This window comes from Petaurus breviceps, unplaced genomic scaffold, assembly GCF_028583685.1.
Source record: "Petaurus breviceps papuanus isolate PSGF00001 unplaced genomic scaffold, PetGlider_PUasm1.0 356, whole genome shotgun sequence".
In the NCBI taxonomy this organism is placed as follows: domain Eukaryota; kingdom Metazoa; phylum Chordata; class Mammalia; order Diprotodontia; family Petauridae; genus Petaurus; species Petaurus breviceps.
The window spans coordinates 215201-226458 of NW_027186290.1; the positions used below are offsets into that span (position 1 = coordinate 215201).

The 11258-nt window shown below is 56.1% G+C and overlaps 1 protein-coding gene and 1 long non-coding RNA gene across 2 annotated transcripts in view; one reads left to right on the forward strand and one right to left on the reverse strand.

Annotated features, from left to right (window-relative positions):
- The first annotated feature begins 557 nt into the window (after nt 1-557).
- The window catches only part of KLHL29 (kelch like family member 29), a 189971-nt gene continuing 179270 nt past the window's right edge, over nt 558-11258 (forward strand). Inside the window, exon 1 of the mRNA XM_069097328.1 lies at nt 558-800. The gene's annotated coding sequence lies outside the window, so the exon portion shown is untranslated. The remainder of the gene's footprint in view (nt 801-11258) is intronic.
- Nucleotides 11077-11258, reverse strand: part of LOC138168272 (uncharacterized) — a 7898-nt gene continuing 7716 nt past the window's right edge. Inside the window, exon 2 of the long non-coding RNA XR_011170084.1 lies at nt 11077-11258. This exon is cut by the window's right edge and continues 688 nt beyond it. This is a non-coding gene — a long non-coding RNA (uncharacterized lncRNA).

Here is an 11258-nt window from a genome sequence, read left to right on the forward strand (position 1 = left end):
CCCGCCGTGCTGCACAGTCCACACACAGGGCTGGCTGCCCGGCAATGGGCCAGAGCCCCCACGGACAGACACTCAGCAGCAGCCCGGCAGCGCTCAGAGCCAGGCCCCGGCTAGAGAGTCCCCGCCGCGGCCCCGCCCCCTCCCTCCTCCTCCTCCTCCTCCCCCTCCTCATACCCCCTCCCCCCCCCCCTCCCTCCCCCTCCTCCTCCTTCTCCTCCTTGTCCCCTCCCCCACTCCCTCCTCGGCCCCGCCCCGCGTGGCCCCCCCGGCGCCTCGGATTGGCCGGCCCCGCCCCCTCCCTCTCTCAGTCTTCGCCTCGGCAGCCGGAGCAGCCAGACAGGCGGGCGGCCGGTCCCCGGAGCGGAGGCACCAGCGGGAGGCATGGTCTCCGCGCCATCCCCGCCGCCGCTGCCGCCTCCAACCCGCAGCCTCGGCCGGCCGGAGCCCGCCACCCGCAGCCGCCGGAACCCCAGCCCGGGCCCCGGCCCCGGCCGCGGCCGCGGCGGCGGCGGCTAGAGAGAGCCCGCCTCGGGGGAGCCGGGGTGGGGGGGCACCGGGGACGAGATGGTGCAGCCGCTGTCCGGGCTGCCGCTGCCGCCGCCACCGCCCCGGTGACCCGCTCCTGGACTATCCCCGCGCCAGCCCCGGGACGGCGGCAGAGCCTGTCCCGGGGCCCCCCGAGGGCGCCCCGAGCCGGAGCAGACCCTCGGACGCCGGAGAGACCCCTGCGTGCCAGCCCGGCCGGGCTCGGAGGAAGGGAACGAGGAGGAGGAGCCGCCGCCCCCGAGGGAGCCCAGCAGGTCAGTGGGGCTGGACCCTGCCGCCCCCCCCCCCCCCCCCCAAACCCCCCCCCGGGGGGGTTGGGGGGGGGGGGGGGAGATTGGACCCGGTGCGCCTGCGCTGCCGCCGCCACCGCCGCGGCTGCTGATGATGATGGAAAAGGGGAGAAAAACTTCCTGCGTGTGTGTGTGTGTGTGTGTATGTGTGCGTGTGCGCGCGTGTGCGCGCGTGCCCGCTCGGGGCGGGAGTCCAGGCTGAGCCCCCCAACAGGCGTGAGTGTGTGTGCTTCCGAGCTCCGGTGTGTGTGTTCGTGTGTCCGTGTGTCTACGTATATGTGCGTGTGTGTGGCTGTGGGACCCTCGTCGGCTCCGGGCAGCTGCTTCTCACCGGGCCCCCCTTCCCCGGATATAACTTTGGTGGCCTCTGAAAGAGGGAGAAGGAATGGAGAGGGGTGCGGTAGGCGAGTTCCATTCTCCCCACCACCAGCAGCACCCCATACACGTACACACACCTGACTGTGGCCCTGGGGCGGTTTGTTTATTTCTTGCAGGTGTGTGTGTGTGTGTGTGTGTGACAGAGAGACAGAGAGAGAAGGGAGGGGAGGGGACAGGGATGGGGGGGGGGGCGGTTCGTGCTGTGTCCGTGGTGCGGCTCTGTGTGTTGGCCTGAAGTGGGAACAGGGCCTGCCTCCACCACCACCCCCTCCTGATGGGACTGTCCGTGACCCTGCCTGCCCCCTCCCCCTTCCCTCCCTCCAGGTAGTCTGACGATGAAGTTCTTCTAGGTTTAGTCCCCAGTGCCCCCCACCCCCTTCGTGGAAGGCTGGAGCCCGGTTTCAGGGCTCCAGGCTCTGGGCTCCTAGCTCCTGGGTTGGCCGTGATGGTTGTTGGGCAGGGCCTGCTCCTCCTTCGGGGCCTCCATCCCTCTCTGAGTGTGGATGTTGGGGGTGGGGGTGCCCTCCGTGGTGTTTGCTGCTGCTATTTTGCTACGGCCAGACACTGTTCCGCCTCGTCTGACCATCACTGTGGGACCGAGGCAGGTAGCAAGTCCCTCATCTATCCATCCATCCATCTAGCCATCCAGCCTTCCATCCCACCAGCCATTCCAACATCCCTCCTTCCCTGACCCCTGTTGGAAATGCCCCTTTGCACCAAGGCTTCTGGGCTGCTACATTTCTGCCTGCCTGCCTGCTTCTGGCCCCTGCTTCTGAGCTGCCACTGCGTGAGGGAGCCTGGGCCCATCACAGGCAGCCAGGCAGGCAGGCCAGCCGAGCTTCCGGGCTGTGGAGCAGTCCAAGGTGAGCTTTCTCCCTCCTAGCGGCTTCCTGGGGAGCCTCACATCGGGAACCTTTTGGTCCCAAGCAGCTGCCGGCTCACTCCATCACTGGGTCTCTTGTGTACCCTCTGGGAGCTCCCTGGGAGCCTTCTGGAGCCAGGTAATGCCGCTTCTTGCCTCTTCTGCCGAATGCAGCTGGGCAGGGAAGGGAAGAGAAGCTTGAGGGAGCTCTCCTCTCTTCTGGCAGAGTCAGACACCACTCTCCAGCCCTCTACCGAACCTACAGCCTCATTTTTATGGAAAGCGTATCTGGTGTTGGTTGAGCTGGTTCTGGGGGAGAGATGGGTGGGAGATGGGGCCTCACTGTGCCCTGGTTCTTTTCCTGCCTTCTCTCTGCTCCCTTCTCCCTTTTCCCACCTTCTCTCCTCCCACTCCCTGTGCCCGCTCCCGGTGGGATGATTTAGAAGGGATTTCTCCAGTTCACGTTGAAAGGCTGAATTGAGTCGCCAAAGAAAGCCAGAGATTTCTCAGTCCCAGGACAGGAAGCAAGCCGCTGTTCCCCTCCATTGCACCTCTTCTGGTCTTTGGGGCTCAAACTGTTCATCTTGATGATGTATTGGGGGAGGGGGCAACAATTGCAATATGTCGTGGCCAGTACAAGCTGCCACCTTCTCCACCATCCCCTTTGTCACTTAGTGGCTTGGGCATTTTAAGGGGCTCCTTGAAACATCCTCCTGCCTGCCCTGTGTCCAGGGCTGTGCAAGGTTAGGCTAGGCCTGGACTTGGATTAAACACAGGCAGTGCCCCACTCAACCTAGGCAGTACAACCTTCTGGGGTGTCAGGGTCAGCAACTTCCAGAGCATGGTGAGAGGCAGGGAAAGAAGACCAGTCTTAAAGTATTTGGGGGTGCCAGGCCTATTTGGGTATTGGCTGTGTGTGAGCGTGTATGGAATCTGTGCAGATGTGTGTGGCTGAACCGCCTCAGACAGAGTGGAAGACAGTACTCCAGTGAAGAGCCAGCTCCCACCCCAGTGAGTGTTGGGCAGAGTACATTGGGGGTATCTCTCCTCCAAGTTAGGGGAATGCCAGAGTCTGCAGGCATCATGGAAGGAGGTTTCAAGGCTGCCATATTAACCCGGCTTGAAGGTTTTCCTCTCCACCTTGTCCCAAGTCTGCTTGTGAGCACTGAGGACAGACACTTCCTGGGCCGGTGGCACCCAGGGATTCGGTTCTCTGGAGCAAGGACTGCCAGGGCACCAGCTCCAACTTTTTCCAAGCAGGTCCCCTCTCCCCAACCACACACATACCTAGGGAGGGTTTCTTTTGCTGAAGTGAAACACCCCATGGTTGCTATGGTAACAAAGAGGCGCTGAAGGGTGACTGGTTTTCATCTGCATGCAATGGGGTGGGGGCCTCCTTTTTGGTCACTTTTTAATTACGATTCTCTGGGGAGGGGGGTCATCCTCCCAAGTCCTGGCCACAGGAGCTGGGCAGATCTGGAAGGCTTTCGGAGGAGGTTTCCAGGAGCAGAGTGGGGGACCACCCTCTCACTGACTCCCTTGCTAGCTCTCTCCCTCCATTGCTTGCTGGGGAGAGTGATTTTCCCTGCTAATGGTAGTTTCTTACATCCAGAAAACAAGTGGATGAAAACGTTTTGTTTTTCATGCAGAAACCCATTAAATCAGCCTCGAGTGCACCTTCTCTCCCTCTCTCCCTCCTTCCCTCCCTCTTGGATTAAAGAATGCATTTACACTGAGCCTCAGGAGCTCTCGGACTTGCAAGGCTGTCTGGAGCCAGGGCAAAGGGGAGCTTGTGGGGAGGCGGGACACCTTTGTTAACCCCGCCTGTCAGTTGAAATAGTCCTTCCAGTCTCCCCCACTTCAGAGTTCCCAGATCGCCCTGGTGAGGGGCTGCTTTGGCCTCTCCATGGCCAACCTCGCCCGTGGTTATCGCCTGCTTCAGTTACAACCTTGTGGCTCTCGCTTTTTGGGGTGTCTGTCCCAAATGATCTCTTCTGGTCCTCCGCAGTAGACGTGTTGATCCAGAGAGGCAAAGCGTCTGAATCTTTCCTTAGCCGCTCTTGTCTCGGCTGTGGCGGCTGACCAGAGGTCCTGCTCGCAGCTCAGGCAGGGCTGCGTTGGGGGTGGCAGTACGCCGCTCTGCAGTGGGGAGGGGGGAGAAGAACAGGAACAAGAACCGTTAGTCTCCTTGCGGGGGGCCAGCCTTCCAGCATTCTCTGCTTCCAACAGCAGAGCTGGCCAGTGCTGAGAGGCCTAGTTCCATGGATAGATCTTAAGGCAGTCCCCTGCCTCACTTGCCTTTCCCACACGAGGGAGGGAGCCCACACTAGAACTAGTGAGAATGAAGCCCCAGCCGACTCAGTGTGCTCAGACCCCGACCCCCTGACCACAGAATGAGGACCCGCGCATGACCTTTGAACCTTGCTGAGTCATTGGGGAATTGCTGCTGCTAAGTACAGGTAGACACAGTCTTGTGTTTCCAACCTGCCAGGGCCTGTTGGCATGTTGCTAATTAGGGACTGATAAAGATGTTGTTGGGGGGGAGACAGTTAATGTTCAAGATGAAGGTCAAGATGGAGAAATGAGACTGTCCCCAAACCACGCCTCTGTCAGCTGAAAAGCATTTATGAAGCTCCTGTGGTGTTGGCCAGTGTCCTAAGTGTGAAGCAGAAACCAGCCACCAGACAGGCGTGTGAGGATGGGCCAGCCAGGGCCCTGGAGCTCTCTGACTGGATGAACAGGCAGGCTGGGAGCTCGAGGATGCCTTGACTGTGAAAGGGGCACAGTTGATCTTGGCCAGTCGGCTGCAGGCCAGACAAATCAAGACTTGTAAAGAGGCTGCTGACCTTGGGTAGCACCCTGAAGTGCCTCCAGGAAAGGGGCCTGGAGAACCTGGTATGTTTAGGGGGAGGGAAGGGAGAGACCCATCTGAGGGACCATCCAGGAGAAATAGCTCTCCCAGAGGAGAGGCTGATCTTACTGGAGGAACACTTATCCCCAGCAGGCCTGGTGGCACTGTGGCGCCCCCCTCCATCGGAGGCCCTGTGGCCTCCACAAGAGCTGCCCCAAGACTTGGCTGAGGATGCCCATGACCTGCTTTTTTGAAGCAGGACCATGGCTTGGAACTGGAAAGAACCTGTGAGGCATCCAGGCCAAAGTGGGCTAAGCAAGCATGTCCTCAGCCATCTAAGGGGCAGAGGCTCATCTGCTGTCTGTCACTCCTCTCCAGTGACACAGAGCTCACTACCGCCCATAGCACCACCATTATTCATGGAATGAACTCGATGAAGTCTGCTGGGTTGGTGGCATTTCTTTTATTTCTGGCAAACAGAAATCAGGCAATGGCATCTCTCCGGCCTCCCTCTGCTCTAAAATGAGGGGGCTGGACTGGATTGTGTTTGGGGTCCTTTGAGCTCTAGGCTGGAGGGCTCTAGTTCAGGGGTCCATGAGCAGAGAGACGTCACTGTCTTCTGTCATCATTGAATCCACACAGAAGAGGCCACTCCAAAGAATGCAAGGCCTGAGTTCATGGAACAGGAAGGAGTGGCTGGATGTGGGGAAAGGGAGGCTTGGGTCCTCTTTTTTTTTTTTCCATTTGTAATAGTAGAAGATCTCCCTGCAGAATTGGAGTGGCTGGGCTCTAGTTGGCAGCCAGGAGTGCCCCCCACCCCCCTCCCGTGCCATGCTGGGAGTCTGCGCTGCCTAAGAATTTTTTTGTTTTAAGAAAGTAAGCAAGCGTGCACCTTGGGGGGAGGTGTCTGGGGTTCCTCTGACTAACCCATTTTTAAATTCCAGCTGCACAAGTCTCTGAATTCCCAGATCTTTGACTCTCCCAGGAAGTGTTTTGCCAATTCTAACAGCAACATATTGTGTGAAAATATTCCATTTGTGGTGCTTGCCAAAAGCACAATCAGATGAAAAATGCGTCAGGCATGTGTGCGTGTGTGTGCATGTGTGTGCGTGTGTGCCTGCGTGTGGATGTGTGTGTGCAGACACCGTGACAGTCTCTAGCCCTGTGTGTACCTGCCCATTTCTGTAGGAAGCCCAAGGCTCCTCTCTCACTGAGGGCAAGCCTGAATAGATGGAGGGCTCCCTGACTGGTGGAAGGAGCTCTGCTCCCATACCTGGCCGTGATGGCTTCCTCTCTCCAAGAGGACTCACCTGTGCTGCACTGAGAAGCTCACAGACTCGTCATGCCCCGCTGTGGCTGCTTAGAGGAAGGCTCCTGGTTCATATAAACTGGCAGGCCTCTCCAGCTTGTCTCACCTGCTCGTTGAGACCCATGGAGGCAGTGACATGCCCAACACCCTCTAGGGAGGAAGCATCAGAGATCGAAAAAGGGGCAACCTCTCCAGTATTTCCCAAGAGCAGCAGATCCCCAAAAGGCCCGTCAGTGCTCCCCCTCCAGCCCCCAGGATCACACAATGCCCATGGCAGCACCAAGCCACTGAGACAGTGAGTGGGAATAGTGCCACACAGCTGGTTTGACTCTGAGCTGGCGAGACCTCCATGGGCATCATGCAGAGGAGCCGAGTGAGGCCCAGAGAGGGAAAGGGTGATGCCCAAGACTGCCCAGGAACTGGTGCTAGAGCTGGGATTGGAACCCAGCTCCTGGGGGTTAACACTGTGGTGATGCCATGGCTGACATTACAGGCCTCCTGGACTTGGGGGTTTTCTGTTACATACAAAAACCCAGGTATATCACAGACCTCCCCCCTTCTGGGGCTTGCCTTCAGGCCTTGGGTGTTTGGTAACTGGGTTCTCTTCCCCAGCCTTACCCTATTCTAACCTCAGGTCTTGCCCCTCCCAGCTGGGGAGTGGAAGAGGGGAAGGCTTGTGTGGACCTACCTTCTTTCCAGCCCTGTGCCATCTACCCTGGGTGAAGATGGGGAGAGTTAGGATGGGTCCTGTCCTCAGGGCGTACGGGCCTTCTGTACTTCTCATTCAAGGAGTGGCCTTTAGGAGACCCTTGATACTTTCCACAGTCAGGGAAATGGATAAATCAGTACCTCTCACCTTACTGCCCTCCCCCAGAGCACACACATGCGTGCTCACACACGCGCGCTCACACACATACCATATATGGTTCTATCTTCAAGCTTCAGTCTGTCACAGCTGTCTAGTAGAAAGTCACAGGAGCCTTGGCCTCTGCTATCACAGAGACTACTCCATGATGGGACTCCAACTGGTATGACTTTGGCTGGCATCATTGGCAGTTTCTCTGAGTGGAAAAGAGGAGAGCTAGCTGATCCTTGCTCCTTAGCTCCTAATAGGCTTGGGAGGAGAAAGGATGAGGGGTGTGTGTGTGTGTGTGTGTGTGTGTGTGTGTGGGGGGAGAGAGAGAGAGAAAAAAAGAGAGAGAGAGAGAGAGAGAGAGGGAGAGAGCGCGAATTGGAGAGGTGGGAGAGGGAGCTCACGTGAGTGCACAGTGCTGCCCTCTGGCGGCCCCAGATATATGACCTCAGCTGGAGCCCTGAAATACTGAAGTCTGCCTATTCAGGGTCCTGCCTTCCTGCATTGGGGTGTGTAATGCATACCCGTGTAGACACGTTGGGGAGGGGGGCATTCAAGCCCCCACTACTGATCAGCTGTAAAAGGAAAAGTGCAGATTGTGTGGGAAGTCCGTTTGTCCCTGAGAGTGTGTTGGGGAGAAGTCAGAAGCAGGCACCCCCCAATTCTACCTGCCCACACCGAGGTGGTGGCTCTAACAAGCTTCCAGCATCCCTCCTGAGCATCCTTAGAGCTACATTCAAAGCAAGAAGAGGTCAGCCTCTCACCGACAGTGAGGTAAACAGGCTTCGGGGAGCTGGGAGGGACCTGAGGCTTCATCCATATGCAGAGGGGGCCTGAGCCCACTGCAGCCATGCTCAACCCCCTCGGCCAGGCTGCCCCGACCAAGCAGAACGTGACCCAGATGGCAGAAAGGACCACAGGATCTATCAGATCCTTCAATCTTCCCACACTCTGTGCCTAAAGACTTAGAGCCCTTCTTTAAAGTAGGAAATTAGGGTAATGAGTTCCCCATCAGTGGAGGCATTCAAGCAGAGACTTGAGTAATAAGCACCTATTGACAGAGGTGAGTCTCATTTGGATAATGGGTTGAATTAGGTGGTCTCTGAGGTATCTTCTAGCACTGAAATTTTAGGCCATGGCTCCCACATCCCACTACTGAAAAAAAGAAAGAAATGTTGGGAGTGGGGTAGGAAGGAGGGCTTCTTCCCTGAGGTATTTCCCATGCATGTTCAGGGGCCCAGTGGAGGCTCAGGTCTGTCCACTTGCACAAAGATCTTCCTCTCTGCAGCCCTCCTAAGAGCTGGTCGGCTGGAAGCCTGGCATGAACTGATGGACAGTTTCCATGTGTCTCCAAGGACAAATGCTGGACACCTGGTTTGGGGGGGGGATTTGCACCTCAGCTCCTGGGTTAGCAGTTGGGGCAGGCAGGCAGTAGTCAGCTGGGCCCAAGCCCTGACTTCAGCCACCTACAAGTTTCTGCCCTCCCCTCTGGTCTGTATCGAACAATAGTCTTCTTTGACCTAGCCACAAGCCTCTGGCCATGGCTTGTGGGTGTGGGCCTGGGAGAAGGTTCACCGTGGACCGGAAAAGCAGAAAACAGAATCTTTGCCAAGGGCACTGTTCTGGCAGCTGCATTTCTGCTTGCCGTGGTAAAGCTAGTGCCCAGCTCCTAGGATCTAATTTCCAGAAACATTTGGGGTGTCCCATACTCAGAGCTTCTCAAAGCCAAAGACGCGAGTTGATTATCAGAGGTAGGATCCTGGCAGGGCCCAGGGGAAGGAAGGAGGCTGAGGCCAGGATCTGCCCCTTATGAGACATGGGAGGAAAGAAGGAAGACAACTCAGAACATGCATTTATTAAGCACTTCTTACAGTCAGGGGCTATGCCAGGTGCCAAGGCTACAGAGAGAAAGCAATGCACCCTTGGGAGCTTGCATTCTAGGAGGCAGCATCTACACATTAAAGCTTCAAACTAAGCCTTTGGGGACCCCCTGGATTAAAATAAAAACCAGCCGCTTGTTAGAAAGGAGGAGCCACAAGCTGCTGGCAGTGGCCTGAGACATTGGGGGAGCCAGCAAGCTCCTGGCAATTGACAGACTTGGAGCTTCTGGACTGGCCTGAGGGAGGGATTGAGTAAAGTCTCACACCTAGGGCTCCAAACCCTATTTCAAAAGAATAAGATGGGAAGAGGTTGAGCTGGAAAGCAAGGCATCTGAAGAAAACCTGGGGGTTTGAGTGGACCAAGAGCTGTGTGGGTGTCTGCTGTGTCCAAAACAGCCAAGAAAGATCATGAGATATCTGAGCATTAAGGGCCCATATGCAAGTTCAGTGCTGCAGGAACAGGGAGGTGGGGACTGAGCCTTCCTCTCTGCTGCCCTTCTCAGACCTCAGCTCTGACTTTATCCTATCCAGAGCTTTGGGGACTTGGCTGTTGGCATGTTGTTTCCCCAGACTGAGTGCCTTGAGAACTGGGACTGACTTCTGCCTTTCTTTGTGTCCCTGGTGCTTAGCAGTGCCTGGCACTGTGGTATCCAGTCCTTGTAGGCCTATCTGACTCTTCCTGACTCCATCTGGGGTTTTCTTGGCAAAGATACTGGAAGGATTTGCCATATCCTTCCACAGTTCATTTTACAGATGAGGAACTGAGGCTAGCAGGTGATTTGCCCAGGGTCATACAGCTAGTTCTGTGGATGGATTTCAGCTTAAGAAGATGGGACTTCCCAGTGCTCCACCTACTGTACCACCCAGCTGCCCTGCCTGGCACAGAGCAGAGATTTTATAAGTGTTTGTTGACTGACTAACTGAAGTTCTGAACACCAGGATTAAAAAGGACATTAACAAACTAGAAAGCATCCAGGGCACTCAACCACAGCCTGTGAAGGGGTTTAAGTTCATGATATAAACTAAAGGACCAGGAGGGGTCACCTGTGAAGAGAAGACCTGAGGCTAGGAGGGGCTGAGGGCTTGCCCAGAGGATGGAGCCAGGAGTAATGGGGGAGGAGCATTGCCCAGAGGGTGGGGCCAGGAGTAATGAGGGAGGAGCATTGCTCAGAAGGCGGGGCCAGGAATAATGGAGGAGGAGCACTGCTCAGAGGGCGGGGCCAGGAATAATGGAGGAGGAGCATTGCCCAGAGGGTGGGGCCAGGAGTAATGGAGGAGGAGCATTGCTCAGAGGGCGGGGCCAGGAATAATGGGGGAGGAGCACTGCTCAGAGGGCGGGGCCAGGAATAATTGCAGGGGAGTTGCCAAGAGGCCAGTTTGAAGTTTGAGGTCCAGAAAACCTTCCTAACTGAGAGCTATCCTCAGGAGGCAGTGGGCTTCCTTTCTTGGGGGCCTGTAGCAGAGGTTTTGTAACCACTTTTCAGGGATGTTGTTTGAGTTAAGGATCAGGCTCTATGTCCCAAACGTTCCTTCCAGCTCAGTGTTTCTAGAATCTTCAGATGGTGCTTATGACAAGGGGAGTGTTAGTAAATGTTTAACAACTGTGGCTTTCTAGAGGAGAGGCAGAAAGCAATCCCTCCACTTTTAAGTTTAATCTCCATTATGAATATTTTCTCCATCACTTTCTTATGTCACCACAAAACAAGTCAAGCTCTGATTTGTGGCATTTGCTGAGTTGAGGTATACATGTTCACCCTAAAACTTTAACCATCCCCTTGCTAGCTACACCCAGGGTTGGATAAGTTAGACCTGACCCAATCCCAAAATCCACAAGTATTCCCAGCATGCATCACATCTGCCGTAGGCAGGAGACAAAGAGGATGGTATGCCAGCCCCAAGATGTGATAGCTACCCTTTCCAGGCAAATGCAGGAGACAAGGCTCCACATGAAACACTTAGGATAGTGCCAGACACCAGACATAACTTGACCTTGCAGCTTGGTGTCCACTGTCACCAGTCCGGCTGAATGGGGTGGGATGGGCACTGCCCACTAGTGACAGAAGGGAGGCTTCCTGTGCAGAGGGCTTTGAAGGAAGGGCATGGGGGCAGAGTTTTCTATTTTCTTTTTATTCATTCAACATCCCTTAAGTATCTACTTAATGGACAGAAACCTGTGATGGGGGTGCTGATTGTGAGTTCAGATAGAAAGGAGCATGGCTCTGGGCTTTAGGGAGTTCCCAGGTAATGGCAAGGGTTTCAGGGCAGGAGAGAGAAGCTGGACATATAATG